This window comes from Urocampus carinirostris, chromosome 6 (assembly GCF_059441175.1).
Source record: "Urocampus carinirostris isolate Australia breed hairy pipefish chromosome 6, RoL_Ucar_1.0, whole genome shotgun sequence".
NCBI classification, from domain to species: Eukaryota; Metazoa; Chordata; class Actinopteri; order Syngnathiformes; family Syngnathidae; genus Urocampus; species Urocampus carinirostris.
This window is the reverse complement of record NC_142354.1, coordinates 21,998,066-22,014,546: the sequence shown is the minus strand read 5'-3', so window position 1 is coordinate 22,014,546 and position 16,481 is coordinate 21,998,066. Positions and strand designations below refer to the sequence as shown.

Sequence of the window (16,481 nt, the reverse complement as noted above, 5' to 3'; positions counted from 1 at the left end):
ACATTCAAAGATCTGACTATGAGTTTCTGTCAATGTTGCCATCAAATACTTCAGTCCCAGGTAGCCGGTTGGAACCTCGCTAAAAGGTTTGCAATTATGTATCCTGGTTGTGTAACTGTGAATAACACAGACACATTATTAAATTAGGGTGAATAGACGGTTGATTGCAACTTTATTCACATATTTTGCGGGACTGGTGGTCCTCCAATTCAGGGTATGGAACAGATAAACTACAGAAAATGAATAAATGGACCTACATCCTGACATCCATGTTTCTGGAATGTGGAAGGAAACCGGAGTGCCCGGGGGAAACCCACGCAAGCACGGGGAGAACATGCAAACTCCACACAGGATGTTCAATCTCATGACCTCAGAACGTTGCCGCACAGGCGCTAACCACAGCGCCGCCGTGAACGAGTGAGGGAATTGTCTGTCCCTATGTGCCCTGCGACTGGCTGGCAACAAGTTTAGAGTGTCCCCTGCCCACTGGCCCAAGGTAGCTGGGATGGGCTCCAGCACCCCCGCGACATTACTGAGGATAAGCGGTGCAGATAATGTATGGATGAATGGATGGAACAACATCCACACAAATCCTTTCTATCAATATAAAGTCAACTCAGACAACAGCAAGGACATCATTTCAACACGTCCGCCATGATTTTATGATCTGTTTCATTTCCCTGTCTTGCAATCTCTCAGAGGTACAATCTCGAGTTGCGATTCCATCTCCCTGTCCTGTGCTGGGCCCTGTGACGTGAGCACTCCCCCGTTTGCTATGCTGTTCACCTTGGGCCGGCATGTGATGTTTCTTTTTTTTAAAAAGAATATTTTCTGCACTTTTCCTCACGCCCCCTTCCTCTCACGTGAGCTCACGTATTCCGCATCTGCACCGCCACATCCGCCCAGTACTTTTCCTTCACTCCAGTCTCATTTGAATTACTCCCTCCCACCCTTGCTGTGTTTCTGCTCTTGTGTTTGCTCGTCTGGGTCAGTCTCAGCTTCTAAAAATAAGCCACAAGCCTGGGCTCTGTTATTATCACATATCAGATCCATTAACGCCTAGGCAAGCATAATTGTCAGAATGAATGTGCACTGATTCCTGTTTTGGAATCGGATTGTGTGTAGATTCTTATCAATCTTATCCACAGTAGTATTAAACCTGTTTGTTGTTGCAATACTGTGCAGGTGTCCACACCAAGGAGGAATTCTCTCAGGGGCGTCATGACACACACTGCAGTGCCTCGCCAAGTTTGCTGCAGGAGGATGCCACATGCCCTCTAACAGATTTTTATTATGAAACAGCTACACTGGTACCATGACTGATCTCGGATCATCACTTTTGAGAGTGTTTTGGTGGAGATTTTACTACGTAAAGTGAAGTTATTTTTAGTTGGAAATGGAAGAAATAGTTGAAAGGTTTGAGTTAGGGGTTAATAAGATGAGGTGTGATTATCTGCCTCACAATCCATCACTATGAAAACCCTTTTCATTCAAATTTAATTCGTGAGAAAAAACAATATTGATTTGAATAAGAAGCACAAATACGAGAACTATCATTGTCAAGTCATATTTATTTGTATAGCCCTTTATCACAAAGAGTCTCAAAAGGCTGCACAGACCACAGATTATTGCAAACTACAGACTATTATTACACCATCCCCTGATCTAAAACCTACATGTGGGCAAGGAAAAACTCAAAAACCTCAGCACGAAGAAAATGAAGAAACCTTGAGAAGGGATCACTCATGTGGTAATCTCCCTTCCAGGATGACCAGGCTGCATAAAATGAATTTTTAAAAATGCTCATAGGTCGAGAAATTTGCATTTATTTTACATAACATGTTCCTCACCTAGAGGAAGCTGAACATAATTGTCTGCTATCTTACTATTTTGGGTGTTCAATAAACCAAAAACCTAACCAAAGAGAATGAAAATGATGCATTTTGGTTACTTGGAGCCTTTCCATCCACTGGTGATTGTGTGTCAATAAACTTGGTTGCACGCTTGAATTTGAAAGTGGAAAAGCATCTCTTTCCCCCCCACCTCAACCTCTAATGAAAATCACAAAGGGATATTATTAAATTCCTCCCTGTGGTACAAACTTCATTCATTAAAAAAATAACAGTGTTGATTAGAATAATAAGTGGAAATACATGACATACTGTATCAAACAAACGTGCATTTTAAAAATTTAAGATTCAAGATTGCCTTTATTGTAATTATCAGCCTCCCTGGTAAGGTCTATTCTGGGATACTGGAGAGGAGGATGCGCTAAGTAGTCGAATCTCGGATTCAGGAGGAGCAGTGTGGCAGTCCAAACCCGACGCCATGGTTCCCAGCCGGAAAAGGGTGGCCTGCTCCTTCCGGGTTGGGTATGTGAACCTGCCCTAAGTGATGTGTCTTGTTCATGAGCGAGTTTAGGTTTTATACATATATAAATATATATATATATAAATATATATATATATATATATATATATATATATATATATATATATATATATATATATATATATATATATATATATATATATATATATCATCTCATCTCATTAGCTGCACCACTTATCCTCAGTAGGGTCGCAGGGGTGCTGGAGCCCATCCCAGCAATCATTGGGCAGTGTGCAGGGGACACCCTGGACTGGTTGCCAGACAATCGCAGGGCACACAGGGACAGACAACTCGCTCACTCATTCACACCTAGGGACAATTTTGACCGGCCAATCCACCTGAAATGCATGTCGTTGGAATGTGGGAGGAAACCGGAGTGCCCTTAGGAAACCCACGCAAGCACGGGGAGAACATACAAACTCCGCACAGAAAGTCCGGTAGCTGGATTTGAACCCACACAGGAGGTTCCCAAGACCTTAGAACTGTGCCGCATATATACTCTAAAGTGCCTTAATTCATAAAAGCAAGGATGAAACCTGAGTCCAATAGTAAATATATAATTACAATTTGCAGAATGTACAACGTTTCAAAAGTGGAATCAAGACAGCAAGCATATATATATATATATATATATATATATATATATATATATATATATATATATATATATATATATATATATATATATATATATATATATATATATATATATTTATTTATTTATTTTCAGTGAGTTATCCCTTTTTCTTCAGTTATCTTACCTGCCTCATCCTGAATGCTCCTGACTTTTGCCCGTTTTGTTCGTCTGAGTTCTTTTACAATCTGGAAGGCTTTCTTTGAATTGTTTTTGTTGAGGCACTCTTCTAACTCCGAGCATTGGTCCTCGATCCGTTTTTCCTTTGCTTCTCTAATTTTGCTTTTATAATTTTCTTGTTGGCTGCTTTATACTTGCCTACTCCTCTGGGGCTGTTTCTTGTCTTCCTTACCTCCAGGGCTGTTTCATTTCTATAGTTTTCACCTCACGTTTGAGAATGTCGTTTGTGACCCACGGCTATATCTTCGTTCAGTGTTTTCCAACGATTTATTTTTCTGCTTCAGTCACCGTCTCTGAGAACTTGGTGGTCAGGGTTTCGACATTTTCGTCCAAGGAGATCAACGGAACTTCCCAACCATAAGTGCATGGAAGCTCTCGACCACCTGTGGGTCTTTCAGTCGCTCAAGGTCAAACTTGATCCGTGGATTCCGTAAATTCTTGACCATCTGGAGGCGAATGCCGACGTTCATCGTGAACAAGTTGGAAACACTTCCCACGTCGGCTCCTGGATATGTGCGCATGCTTGCTGTCTTGATTCCACTTTTGAAACGTTGTACATTCTGCAAATTGTAATTATATATTTACTATTGCACTAAGGTTTCATCCTTGCTTTTATGAATTAAGGCACTTTAGAGTTTTCAATGTAAGTGGCATATTGCCTTTCCCGCAACAACATGTGACCATCCATAGTGGCATAAACGGACTTCACCAGATGGCCTCACAGAGGGGCCAGTCCGGGCCAGCTCACGGGGTTGAGGGCAAAGCTGCTGTTCCCATTTTTTTTGGGACACTATAATCCCCTGAGACGATCCCACAGCAAATGATACTGCAGAGTCTTCATGCAAAACAGATCAAAGAACTTAGATTTAATTTAACAAACAATTTATAACGTAGGTGCTGTGGTAATTTTTCTAAGTATTAAAATATTTTTATTATCAACTACATCCCAATTTCACACGCGGATGCAGTGCAAGCTGTAATCCTTGTGTGGGAGTGCCCTACATATTTGCCTGAACATTTTAACCCTTAGTAATCGCACATCGTGACCACTTATTAATTTCTGGTCAAATTAATTACGGCATATAAAAAAATAGGTATAGTACTCTGTTGATTACTACTCTAAAAGAATGCTTCCTTTTTTATGCCCAGGCACACTTTTTTCACACATAGTATTCGAGGCACACTATTTGTGGAAAATGTTTGTTAATTAATTCACAGCACCAGTTTCATTTTTTAAAGCTTAAATTGTCATATTTGTAAATTAGCACTATACAGTTTTTGTTATTATTTGTGGTCACTGTGGCTCAGGAGGTAATGCAGTTTATTCATTTATGCTGTAATTCCATATTTTACTATATTTTAGTCACGCTTTGCCCACCTAAAGAACAGTAGATGTAGTACTGATGGTAGCCTGTGCAGCACATATGCTATCACATTCATATTGTTTGTATCAGCGGAAACTAGTGTGGACTCTCCTGCCCCCTACAGTACTCAGTTTTGTGCATCAGTCCCCACGCAGCAGCCCCTCCCAGCAATATCCCTTTGGTCGTTGTGAAGTGGCTCTTTAGGCTGGCTGACTTAAAACAGCCAGCTATTTGGGCTCCCAAGCGGCACTTGAGATCGTTTTGATGCTTTAATCCATTTGTTACAAAATATTATGTAACATAATGCACAAAACAAGGGGGGAGGGGGGGGGAGGGGGTCAAAGCAAATGAAAAAAGACAACAATGAAAATAATAGGAAAAAGGAAAAAAGAGAGAAAAAGACAAAATAAAGCAATAAAAATAAGTAAAAAGCTAGGAAGAAAGGAATAAATAAGAAAACAGGAAAGAGCAAGAAAAATAAGTTGAAAGCTAGTGGGAACAAAAGAAGAAAAAAATAATAAAGGGAAAATAAAGAACAAAATAAGACAAAAAAAGCAAGAATAAAGATTTAAAAAGCTAGGAACATAAGAAACAAAACAAGAAAAAAACAGGTATAAAATGGGAAAGGGCAAGAAAAAAAACAAAAAGGTTCCTTTGATCAATATATTACCAATAATAATGAAATTGTATGCATAAAATTAATCCCCCAAAATGTATTATTCTACTAACTTATTGTAGCGTTTATTTTTTCACAATCCAGTGAACTTTTAACTTATTTAAACTTTGAACCTTTTCATATCAACTCACTTTAAACAAAATGTCAATTAAAAATATTGACCGGTTCAACAACAAATAAACTACAGAATACAAGAATAAACGTTACGGTTTTTAAGAAAGCTGATCGTGAATCAAACACCAAAAGACTGGAAACAGACATTACAATACTTGCAAATAAGCGTATATTTGTATGCATTTTCGTTTATTGTCAAGTTAATTGAAATGCACGTGGATTTAGTTTTTTACTGCTTTAAATAATAAAGCCTTTTGTAAGCTGTTGCTGGATTTACTTTTTGTTAGGTTTAAAGTGCATTAATGTTGTGCAATAATTGTAGTTATCCCAAAAGTGTTATCTTAAAATAAGGCAGATGAAAAGTAAGGGTGTACCGGTAATTAATACAGATCGAATTCGGTATATAGGTGCTGCCCTCGTGTGGTAATCATAGTCTTAACAACAACAAGTTTTTCGGTTTTGTTTTAGGAAGTATACCTGTACATTGCATTGGTAGGAAAAGATACAAAATAAGGACGCAAGGGAATGATTGCCCAAGTTAAAAAGGAAATCAGACAACTTTAAAGTGAATTTTAGTCATAGTAAATACTATTATAATACCCTAGACATATATTTCTCAAAATTGTAAACCAAAACATTTATTAATATGTTTTAATCGTCGTCTAATATTTGTTTTGTCAAATATTCGTTTTTACATGTTATCTTTACCGGTGGTGTAGACATTTGAGGGAGACAGGGGATTTGCATTGTACAGGTTGTAAAAATACAGTGGCCATTGAAAAACACGTGTTCAAACGCAATTTCCCACCTGAACAACGCGTTCAGCCACACAAAGGGGAATATATAAATTGTTAGATGAATGAAGTACAGAGATCCCTCGGTTTTTGCAGTTAAAAGGAACCAGAACCACCCGCGAAAAGAGAAAATCCACGAAGTAGCGTCGCACCTTCATAAAAGCCCCCAAAGGGTTAAACTTACCTCAAGATGACGTCATTACGGACTTAGAGTTTACAAATGTTACAGAATAACAACCATAAATCTACGAAAAATAATACAAAACACATTATTGCTGTTAAATGGGTGGTTTTATTGTTATTATACAAAAGTTAAACAAAATTGGAGGGCTTCTCCTTTCAGAGCTTTGGGTGTCCTCGATTTGAGCCAAGCCCCACGATGATTAAAATAAGAGTCACAAATGTAGCGGTCTTCAACGAGTTGTAGCTTCAGATCATTTATTCCATGGTTAATAGATTTGGCGTTGCTGAAATACAGGCTCTGCGGTGGTAGCTAGTGAGGGTTGTTAGCTCAGCCGTAGCAGAGACCTGAAGCCTCGATATTGCTTTCTGTCCCGACGCCGCTACAGTCGATTACCAGACCCGATAACAATCCACGGAGCACCTGTTGGTGATCAGCCGTTTCTTTGCTCTCTTTTGACTTTCCTCAGAGTCCGATTTAATTGATGAATTTTGTTTCAATGTCACAAGACACTAAAAACATCCAGGTTGTTTTGATCCGGAGACATGGACTGCACATGCCGACCCCAGCTAGTTGATTGACAGCAAACACGAGCCTATCACAGTTGTGCCCACAAACAGTCACGTCCACCCAATACACGCACATTCAATCTGCAAGGTGCAGCGCTTACACTGTAATCTCTCCGACCACTACGAACAATACATTGATATCAATGACAATAAAGACATTTCAATAAATAATTCAAGAAGGAGTGACCCAGCGATAACTGACACGCAAAGTAGCGAGGGGGGAGGGGGAATCTATGTCTCAATACCAGGATAAGAGTATCGATATGAACCATGTACTTGCTTAGTCTTGATAATATTGACTTTTGGATTGATCCGCCCACCCTTTGTGACCACCCAACATCCATTGCAGCCTGGTTGTTTTGGAAGAGGATCACCTCATGTGTGGTCCATTCTCAGGATTACTCAATTTTCCTTGTGTTGTTTTCTTTATTTAATTGTGTGTGTGTTTCTTTGCCATCATTTAGGTTTAAAATCAGGTGATTATTTAAACTTCCTTAACTGTTGTTCAGTGCAACCCTTTGAATTGAGACTCTCTGTGATCAAGGGCAATGGAACCGAACTGCGATGTGTAAACATGTTTCTGTTCCTGAACAAAAACCCGTAAATCTGTTGCCAACATTGCAACAGAGCCAGTGAATGACTGAATGGCCTTTATTGTCATTATACAATAGTGCAAAGAACTTCAAGGGCTTCTCCTTTAAGTGCATGTAAAACAAATAAATACATAAATTCCCCAAAAAACCCCACCTAGAGGTAATAAAAAGTATACATAAAAATAAATTACAGGCCTTAGTACTGTACTTAAGTACCACACTTAATTTAACATTATCTTGTGAGTGTGAAAAGTTAGAAATTCAGTCATAAACAATTTGTATTAGTGAGAAGATATTCACGATGTTTAAAAATTCTTTAATCACTCCTTTTTGTCATGTTATTTTATTCGGCAGAAACATTTGATGTGAAATGTATCACACACCTCACATAGGGCAGCAGATTCATGCATGTACTTACTCCCAACCAACCAGATAAAATAGAAATTAAATAGAATGAAACACGCGCTGTACAATATAAAAACAGTTCCAATAGCAAAACAGAAATGCACTAAAACAATGTTGTTAGTGTTCTTTCTGGATTATGTTGTGCATCGTTAACTACTTCGGGAAGCTTGCTTGAAAATGTGCAGAATATGACAATGCGTGTTGAGGTTTGAATTTATAATATCGTAAAGCGTCACAGTAAAAAGTGAGATAACTGACACTTTATTTGTATAACTGACTTTTCTTTTTCAAAATATTATGCAATGGAAAGTATTTTAGTTCTCTGGTTGAGATTGTTGTACAATACCTTTACAGGATTTCCTTTACATTGCTGCTTTTTTAGAATGACTCTCTTGGCTTTTATTCTAAAACAGTTGTAATATAAACATTCTCGTTCTTGTTTATACTGTACTGTTAAAGTTTGTAATATAGTTATTTAATAAAAATACGAAAAAGTGCCTAAAATGAGTGTGCCGTAATCATAAACTAATTCAAGGGCGAGGGTTCAATTATTCAATGATCATTACATTTCTAAGCGAGAAATTTTGGTTTGGACAAATTTATTGACACTAATAACAGAAAACAAACAGTGTGAGGTCTGAATAACCCCTCATGACAATCTCAACAGCAATCAAGCACATTCACAATATTATATTTCAATATGACGTTCAACAGCAAACACAATGTGAGGTTTGAACAGCCCTTCTCGAAAATCTTAATAGCAATCAAGCATATTCACAATTTCGTTATATAACATCTTTCTAAGCGAGAAATATCTGTATCGATCGATACTGCATTGTATCCGCTTGGATTGATACCAAAATTCCGAGTATTGCCCACCTCTACTTTAGAGCGTTAGAAAAAAAGACCATACGTAGTCTTCGTGTAACAATCGTCGTCTTTGTGCCATTTTCAAATCCCTTTTCAGAGGGGGCGTTGGAGCCGCATCCTTGCTTGTGATAGGCTGACGCAATCCCTTTTGTTTTGAATGACGTCTCTTCTGAGCCAATCCAAACACATTACAAAATATTACAGACGCAAGGGCGGGATTTCCGGTACAGTAGTAAAGTATTCCAACATGGCGCCCGTTTACGACGAGTAAGGACTCTCCTTCGGCCTACTTTCAAGTCGGGAACGCTTCGTTGGCTTTCTGGGAGTTTGTGTTACGCTTTCTGTGTACAGGCGCTTGGAAATGAAGGAGAAAGACCGTTCTCCGGTAAGGAAACGCTCCCGAATTCAAGATGACGGTAAAGACCGAAGAGGAAGTCTGGCAAGCAGGCGGGCCAGTGAGCTGCTGAGCGTCGCCAGCAACAACGGTAACAGCTATGTCCCCGTCGGGGCCTCGTCTAGGAGAAGCTTACCCGGCGACAAACGGGACAGCTATTCGGACATTCGCACCGGTAATGGCTATGACTACGCAGCTCCGTCGGGAACGCACGGTGGCGCTCACCTGGCTTCGCGTAGTGACCCGCGCTTCCCTGAAAGCGAGTACAAGACTCTTAAAATAAGCGACCTGGGCTCGCAGATCTCCGACGAAGACATAGAAGACGGGTTGTTCCACGAGTTCAAGAAATTCGGTAACGTGAGTGTGAAAATGGGTCGAGAAAACGATGAAAGGGTGGCTTTTGTTAACTTCCGGAAGCCTGACGACGCCCGGGCGGCCAAGCACGCGCGCGGCCGTCTTGTTCTCTTCGAAAGGCCTCTCAAAGTCGATGTTGTGTACATGGGCCGGCACAGGAGTCGATCCCCGCTTTCTAAAGACGGTTTCCCACCTGCACACAGACATATGGCCCACCAGCGACAGCTCTCACCAAATAGCCTGGGCTACAGAGACTTCCGTCTACAGCAAATGGCGCTCGGCCCCATTCCTCCTCCTCCTCCCTTGCCTCACCTCGCAGATATGGAAAGAGATGCGTATTATTCCATTTACGATCCCAGGAATAAAGCTGCGTTCCTTCCAGAATTTCACAGCGACAACTTATCCGATGATGAACACAGGGCAAATCGGACGTTGTTCCTCGGCAACCTGGACGTCGGCCTGACCGAGAATGACTTGCGGCGTGCATTCGATCGCTTTGGAACTATAACTGAAGTGGACATCAAACGTGCCGCACGCGGACAGAGCACCAATTTTGGATTTGTTAAGTTTGAAAATCTTGACATGGCTCACCGCGCTAAATTGGCCATGTCTGGCAAAATGCTAGGCCAGAAACAAGTTAAGATCGGATACGGCAAACCGACGCCCACTACCAGGCTTTGGGTGGGGGGCCTCGGCTCGTGGATTTCCCTCGCTGCCTTGGCTAAAGAGTTTGATCGCTTTGGCACTATCAGGACTATAGACTACAGGAAGGGCGAGACTTGGGCGTACATTCAGTATGAGAGCCTGGATGCTGCTCAGGCTGCGTGTACCCACATGCGAGGCTTCCCACTCGGGGGTCCTGATAGGAGACTGAGGGTGGACTTTGCTGACACAGAACACCACTACAAGCAGCAGCAGTACACTCAGGCTCCCCTGCCGCTCCCGCACTTTGACTTGGTCGCCCCACCCTTTGATCACCGCTTTGCTGATCCCATAAGAGACCGATCCCCTCTGCTACCAGCTCCACGCTTCAGGGATCCTAAGCTCACCTCTACCGCCGAGTGGTCCGCCTTGGGTGTTCATGAACGGATAAGAGGGTCAAGCTTCCCGCCAGTATCTCACATGGAAAGACATTCCCGTGAGCATTGGCCAGTAGAACGTGAGTGGGAGTTACAAAGAGGTGACCCGAGCCGTCGGAGACGAAACTTGGAGCATGGCTGGCGCCTAGATCGCTCGCCTGACAACCTTGTGCCGCGTCCCGGTAGCTCTCCTGGTGGGGCTGGTGATAGCGACGGGGAGCAGGGGACTCGGCTTGGCAGAGTTTCCCCTTCTAAATGGCGCTCAAGCAGTCAGGACAAGAGAAGAAAAACTCTCAGCCCAGCCGAGAGGGAGCGCAAACGCAAACCTGGCGAAAAAACGAGCCCGGCGGGGAAAGGAGACGCTTCTGAGAGACTGTGTCCGGTATGGCAAGGCATCCTCCTATTGAAGAACAGCAGTTTCCCTACAGTGCTGCACCTGCTGGATGGCGACACGGCGGTGGTCTCCAAGCTGCTTCAGGACGGACCCAAAGGCAGCCAGACATCGCAGCTGAAAATCAGCCAGCGCCTGCGGATGGATCAGCCCAAGCTGGATGAAGTCACCCGCCGCATCAAGGCTGCCGGACAAGGCGGCTACTCCGTTCTCCTCGCCATGCCCCGCAAGTCTGAGGACGGCGCAACTGAAGACGGCAAAGACTCAACAGAGCGTCCACTGAAGAATCTGGTGTCGTACCTGAAGCAGAAGGAGGCTGCGGGAATCGTCAGCCTTCCCGTGGGGGGCGCACGCGACAAAGAGCACACCGGTGTGCTTCATGCTTTTCCTCCATGTGAGTTTTCTATGCAGTTTATGGATGAGTCTGCAAAAGCCTTTGCTAAATCAGACGATGACTACATGGTGATGGTCATTATTAGAGGAGCATCATAAAAAATAAAACTAGTGTCATTTTGTAGATGAGGTTACCTACCTACGCTTTGTTTCACAACTTTTTTATTTTATAGAAGGGGAGATCTGTCAATTTTCTTTGTAATGTGTTTTCTGTGCCCTTATTAATTTAAACATTATTTGTCTTAACACCGGAATAGAAATTGTCGCAGAATCCATCTGTTTTCATTCAAATTGCCTGTGATCTAAATTTAGTTGACAAAATGATTGAGCCTCAACAGGATTAAAACAGCTGGATTTTGCTTCCAAGTATTGGAAATGTTTTTGAATCATCCCATCAAAAATGCAAGTCACATTGTATTGAATCTGTTTCTGATCATGTTTTTTGATTTGCTTTAATCGACCACTATTTAGAAATAAGCCAAAAGAAAAAAATGGCATACAAGTGATAATCCAAAGTACACTAATTTCAGGGCTGAATCTTACAGAAATCCTTTTTTTTAAAAGTAACACTAAGAGGTGGTCCCCCACTAAAATGTTGCAAAATGTGAGTGTTAAAGATTTTGATGCCTTTGTTTCTTTTTGAGATGCATCCCAAAGATGCCACATACAAGATGACCCTAGTAGTTAAAGGTTTTAATAATGTTTTTGGGGAGGTAGAATCTGTGACATGGTATATTGATCAACTGTCTTAGCTAAGAATTTAACTTCCATTACTGGCTAATTGACAATTTTTTGTCCTTAGAAGATTCAATGTAAAAAGAAAAAAAATGTGAATATTGTGAACATGTTCTTTGTAGTTTTGCGCAATGTTGGAATATGTTCCCCTATTGTTGAGCTATAACTACCTAGGAACATTTGGCAAAATTGTCAAAGTCTTTGTATTTTTTGGGGTGTAACCAGAAACAACGTGTATGTGGTTAAAAAAAAAAAGCAAATCGTGATTGTGTGATTGCAACCAAATTGCTTGTCAGCTGGAACGGACTCACATGATTAATCAAAATCACAAATGGGCGGAAGCGCCCAGCCCTCTTCCTCTGAAACGGGTACTTCTTATTGTTGCTCGCCATGTCTACTTGTACTGTTTTCAAATGGAACACGTGTGATCTGTGTACTCAGGATATCTGTACACGCACACGCAGAGTGGCCGCGCTGGTGGGGAGTGAACAAAGTGCACTTCGCAGATTGTGTCTCAATAAATTTGCTCATTCGTGGGAACCTCAAGGAAACGCTACCTTTGTGACCTTTTCTGTTCTTGGATTTGTCTATCCTGCGTGAGAGTCTTTGACAGCGGGGAGCTTCGCAGGAAATGGAGGAATGTGCTCCCTAGGAAAAGAACCACTCGAATCAGTGCGTCGGGTACGATTGATTGACCTCTTTTCAATCTGGGTTCCAGGCCCCACTGGGCGTGTTTGCCCCAGGTCTGGGCGGAGGCCCGTTTGGTTTGTGTCGAAGCATTTTCAACGCAAAGGCCGAATTTTGACACACATGCGTCAGACAGCTACACCACCTTTTATATGACATTAACTGGAATGGAACACAATCAGATATGCATTTGAGACCCTTTATTACTGAGATTTATGTTTAGTTTTTTTCAACATGGTAGTCTTTGCAAACTCCCGTGGTTGAGTCAGGCCCAAGAGCGGGATCTCAGACTTTGTCAGTCCTCATCTTCTACATGTCGGATCAGACTCTTGTCGAGGTTGTGGTTCTTGGATTGCACAATCACCCAAGTTCACCAGGTGAGAAACTGCATACTACAGTGTTGTTTGCAGGATCACATTAATGACTGACTTGTTTATCGAGGCCAGTCCAGCTTTTGTGCTTTAACATTAACTAAAATAACTGACCAGAGGGACAGTAAAGTATTTTTCTTTATCATGATGGATATTTTCAGTCACTCTACTCTTAGGCTACAAATTCCATACCTGTTTTATATGGAGATTTTCCCTCATAATATGAATAATGCGGTTTTTATTGACAGTCTTATTGTGATTTTCTTTTTAATTGGTCCAGATTTCTTCGGCCATTACTTCACACTATGCTAAATAAATACCAATATTCAGTCCAGCTAAACACAAATTTTATCTTGAATGCCTTTGATGACTCAATTAGAAACTGAGTATGTTCTACAGAAATGCCAACTTGGAAATATGCACATTTCCCTTAGTTAATTGTTTGACTGTTACAATTATTTGTTTCAAACATTCAATAGAGATCCCACGTGCATCTCTGGCTGTAAACCAGCAGGCTTCAAGACCCAACAACTGCACCTGATCTAAGCTGTTGGCAGGGGTAAGCCGGCTACGACAGCGTTGAACTTCTTTTCTATACTTCTTTTCCTTTTTTTCCAGTGTTGTGTTAGCACAGGAAGATGGATTGCGCTGAACAGGTGAGAGACTATCATCCGTGCAGGTAAGTGAAGTTGATTAAGGGGTTACGAGCCAGTGTCTTAAAATGGGGAAAAATACTTTTAATTTGTTTTCAGTTTATCAATAAAATAGAGTTTAATGCCGTGTATTTCATTGTTTTATTAGCCTACCTAAATGTAAAATGGAGGATTGATGTGAAGCCCCCTCAATAGCAGTGACATGCTTTAAAAACATCTGCCAACTGTATGCCAAATAATAGGCCGGCCTTACAGTTTAATAATTATATGGGGGTTTTTTCCCTGTTTTTTGCTGAAAATCAGTCCGAAATGATAAAAAAACACATGTAAACGACAAGCATGTCCAACAAAGAATGAAATGTACATTTTATTAAAATTGAGAGGTGTCAATACATATATGGTTTTAATTTTGCTTTGAATCAGCTCAATCAAACATGATAAAAGACACATTTGTTTTAGTTACTATATGTCAAAATCACTCGTGCCTGTTAGAGCTCTCAAATACAAACTAATTTGACTGTAGTGTGCGCTTGGCTTTCAATAATGAAGTATTATTCATGTAAACTCAGACTTTTTCAATGGGTTGATTGTTTGAACATGTCATCCTTGAGGTTGTAATCGTTTTAGTTAATATTTCAGGTGAAACTGCCATGGTAAGTACAACATCTGATTGTATAAATGACTCTAGTGCGTATGTTTTTTTGGAAGGGTGTAAATTTGGTATTTTAAATAAAGTCATCTAATGTTGGACAATATTGAATTATGCATTATTTTCTTGTGTGTGTCTGGGGCTTATCCAGTCGGATTTCGGGTCTTTGGTGGTTGCTGCTTATTTGCACATAGCAACAAATTAAACAGTTGATCACAGTTTGGCACTGCGTGGAAACATTCCACACAAGTCGCCAAAGAAAAAAAAAAGCCTTAGTCTTGTGTTCAAACATGTATTTGGATTGAATTTCCTGATTAAAGTCAACAGTCTACGTTTAAATGTATGTTTATGTCTCCACAAAGTCTTGCCCTTGCTTCTATTCTCAAATCACCCAGGAGAGGTTCCAGCTCCCCCGTGATCCAGACTGAGCAGGGTAAAATGTAAATTTATCAAATCTTGGTTGTAATGCGTGAATCACATCAATACATAGACTGCAAGGATAGCTGCTGACCTTCATCTGGACACTAGTTTATTTTCCACTTCATTGAATGTCTCCAGTCCAAACAAACTCCTTTTAAGGCCGAGTCGGGAGAGAAATGTTCCAAATACTTATGATTCGTATCATTGGTAGTACATTGTGCTTTGTTAAACGCCAGCAACAATTTGGACTTTGATAAGTCTGGAATATCAAAGCGAGAGAAAGAATACAAACTAAGGAGACTAGGCGTGACCTAAACCACACAATTTAAGTTTTTTGCTCTGTGGGTGTACCCGTAGCGGCAAGATGGCGGACATTCTTGTCAGCTCATAAAGCCTTATGTTATGTAAAGTAAATACAAATTTCTTGACCTAAAAGTATTTCAAAAATGCACGTTTATATGATCATGTTCATGTGTTTCGCTTATTGTTTAAATAAATAATGATTTTTTTTTTCCGCCCAGCAAACATTTTCTAGCATTGCTAAATAATACGCAATGTCCCTTTGGGCCCCCGAAAAATGGATTCCCAACAATGTGTATTTTTGTGCAATTATAAGTGTTCGCCACAAAGTGGCAGCAAAATCGCATTTTACACAGCATTCAATAATAATAATAATAATAATAATAATTTCCTTGTATTGTCATTCTGTGTAACAATGTACACAGAACGAAATGTCGATTGCATCTGACCCGATGCAGCCGCAGCCAAGAGAGGGCGCCGCCGACCACTTTTTAAGTCTTAGGAATGACTCGGCCGGGGCGCGAACCCGAACCTCCCAGTCTCAAAGCGGGCGCCTTACCATCTAGGCTACTGAGCTGGTCAATGGCGCTATTGTTGCGTTAATCCCACATTGGGCTTCAATTAAAGCATGAGTCATCTCATTTAAAATCCTGGACTTTCTTCCAATACCAAATTTAGATTTGTATACGTCATTCGGTCACACACGCTTTTAATGTACTCAATTTAATTTATTTTGCCTTCCCTAATTTTTGATTGAATTATTTGATTTCGGTCCAAATGGGTGGTGTAATGCTAGTGTGTTTTCCCCCACTTCGTTTTGTGTAAACAAGGTAACACGAGAGTGTAGGCCGCCTCCATCATTAATCCTGCAGTTGGTGAGTTACATGTCCATATGCTAACCTTTGGAAATTTGCAGTGAAGGCCGGTATTATTGCAAACAAATGTGCTGTAGAGCCTCCCTAAGGAAGGGTGACTAAAGCAGAGGAAATCATGTCATTTACACCTCAAATAAAGACAAAGCAGCTGAGAATATGGACAGTTCACGGGGTTGGGTATTTGACAGCGTTCTGCACGCTCTCCGGTTACATTCTCAAGTAATCAAGACAGTCTTCGTGTAGGAGAGTAACATGAGCCAGCAGGAGCCTGTTCCACTGAAAAGATTAAAGGAACAGTGTGTATTATTTAGCGCCCCCTAGTGGTAAAAACATTAACTGCTAAAATTGGATTTAGTTATAAGCAAAAAATATAATTACATAAACCATCTAACGCGTATTTTAAAATACT

At 40.9% G+C, this 16,481-nt stretch overlaps 1 pseudogene across 2 annotated transcripts; it reads left to right on the top strand.

Annotated features, from left to right (window-relative positions):
* The first annotated feature begins 8,972 nt into the window (after positions 1 to 8,972).
* On the top strand, positions 8,973 to 14,588 carry LOC148364172 (RNA-binding protein 15 pseudogene; annotated as a pseudogene). 2 transcript variants are annotated; one of them, XR_015850727.1, is made up of 3 exons: positions 8,973 to 13,181; positions 13,655 to 13,734; positions 13,794 to 14,588. The product of XR_015850727.1 is annotated as an RNA-binding protein 15 pseudogene, transcript variant X2 (transcript). The 2 variants fall into 2 exon arrangements; XR_015850726.1 differs by having other exon boundaries at positions 13,655 to 14,588.
* Positions 14,589 to 16,481: the final 1,893 nt, after the last annotated feature.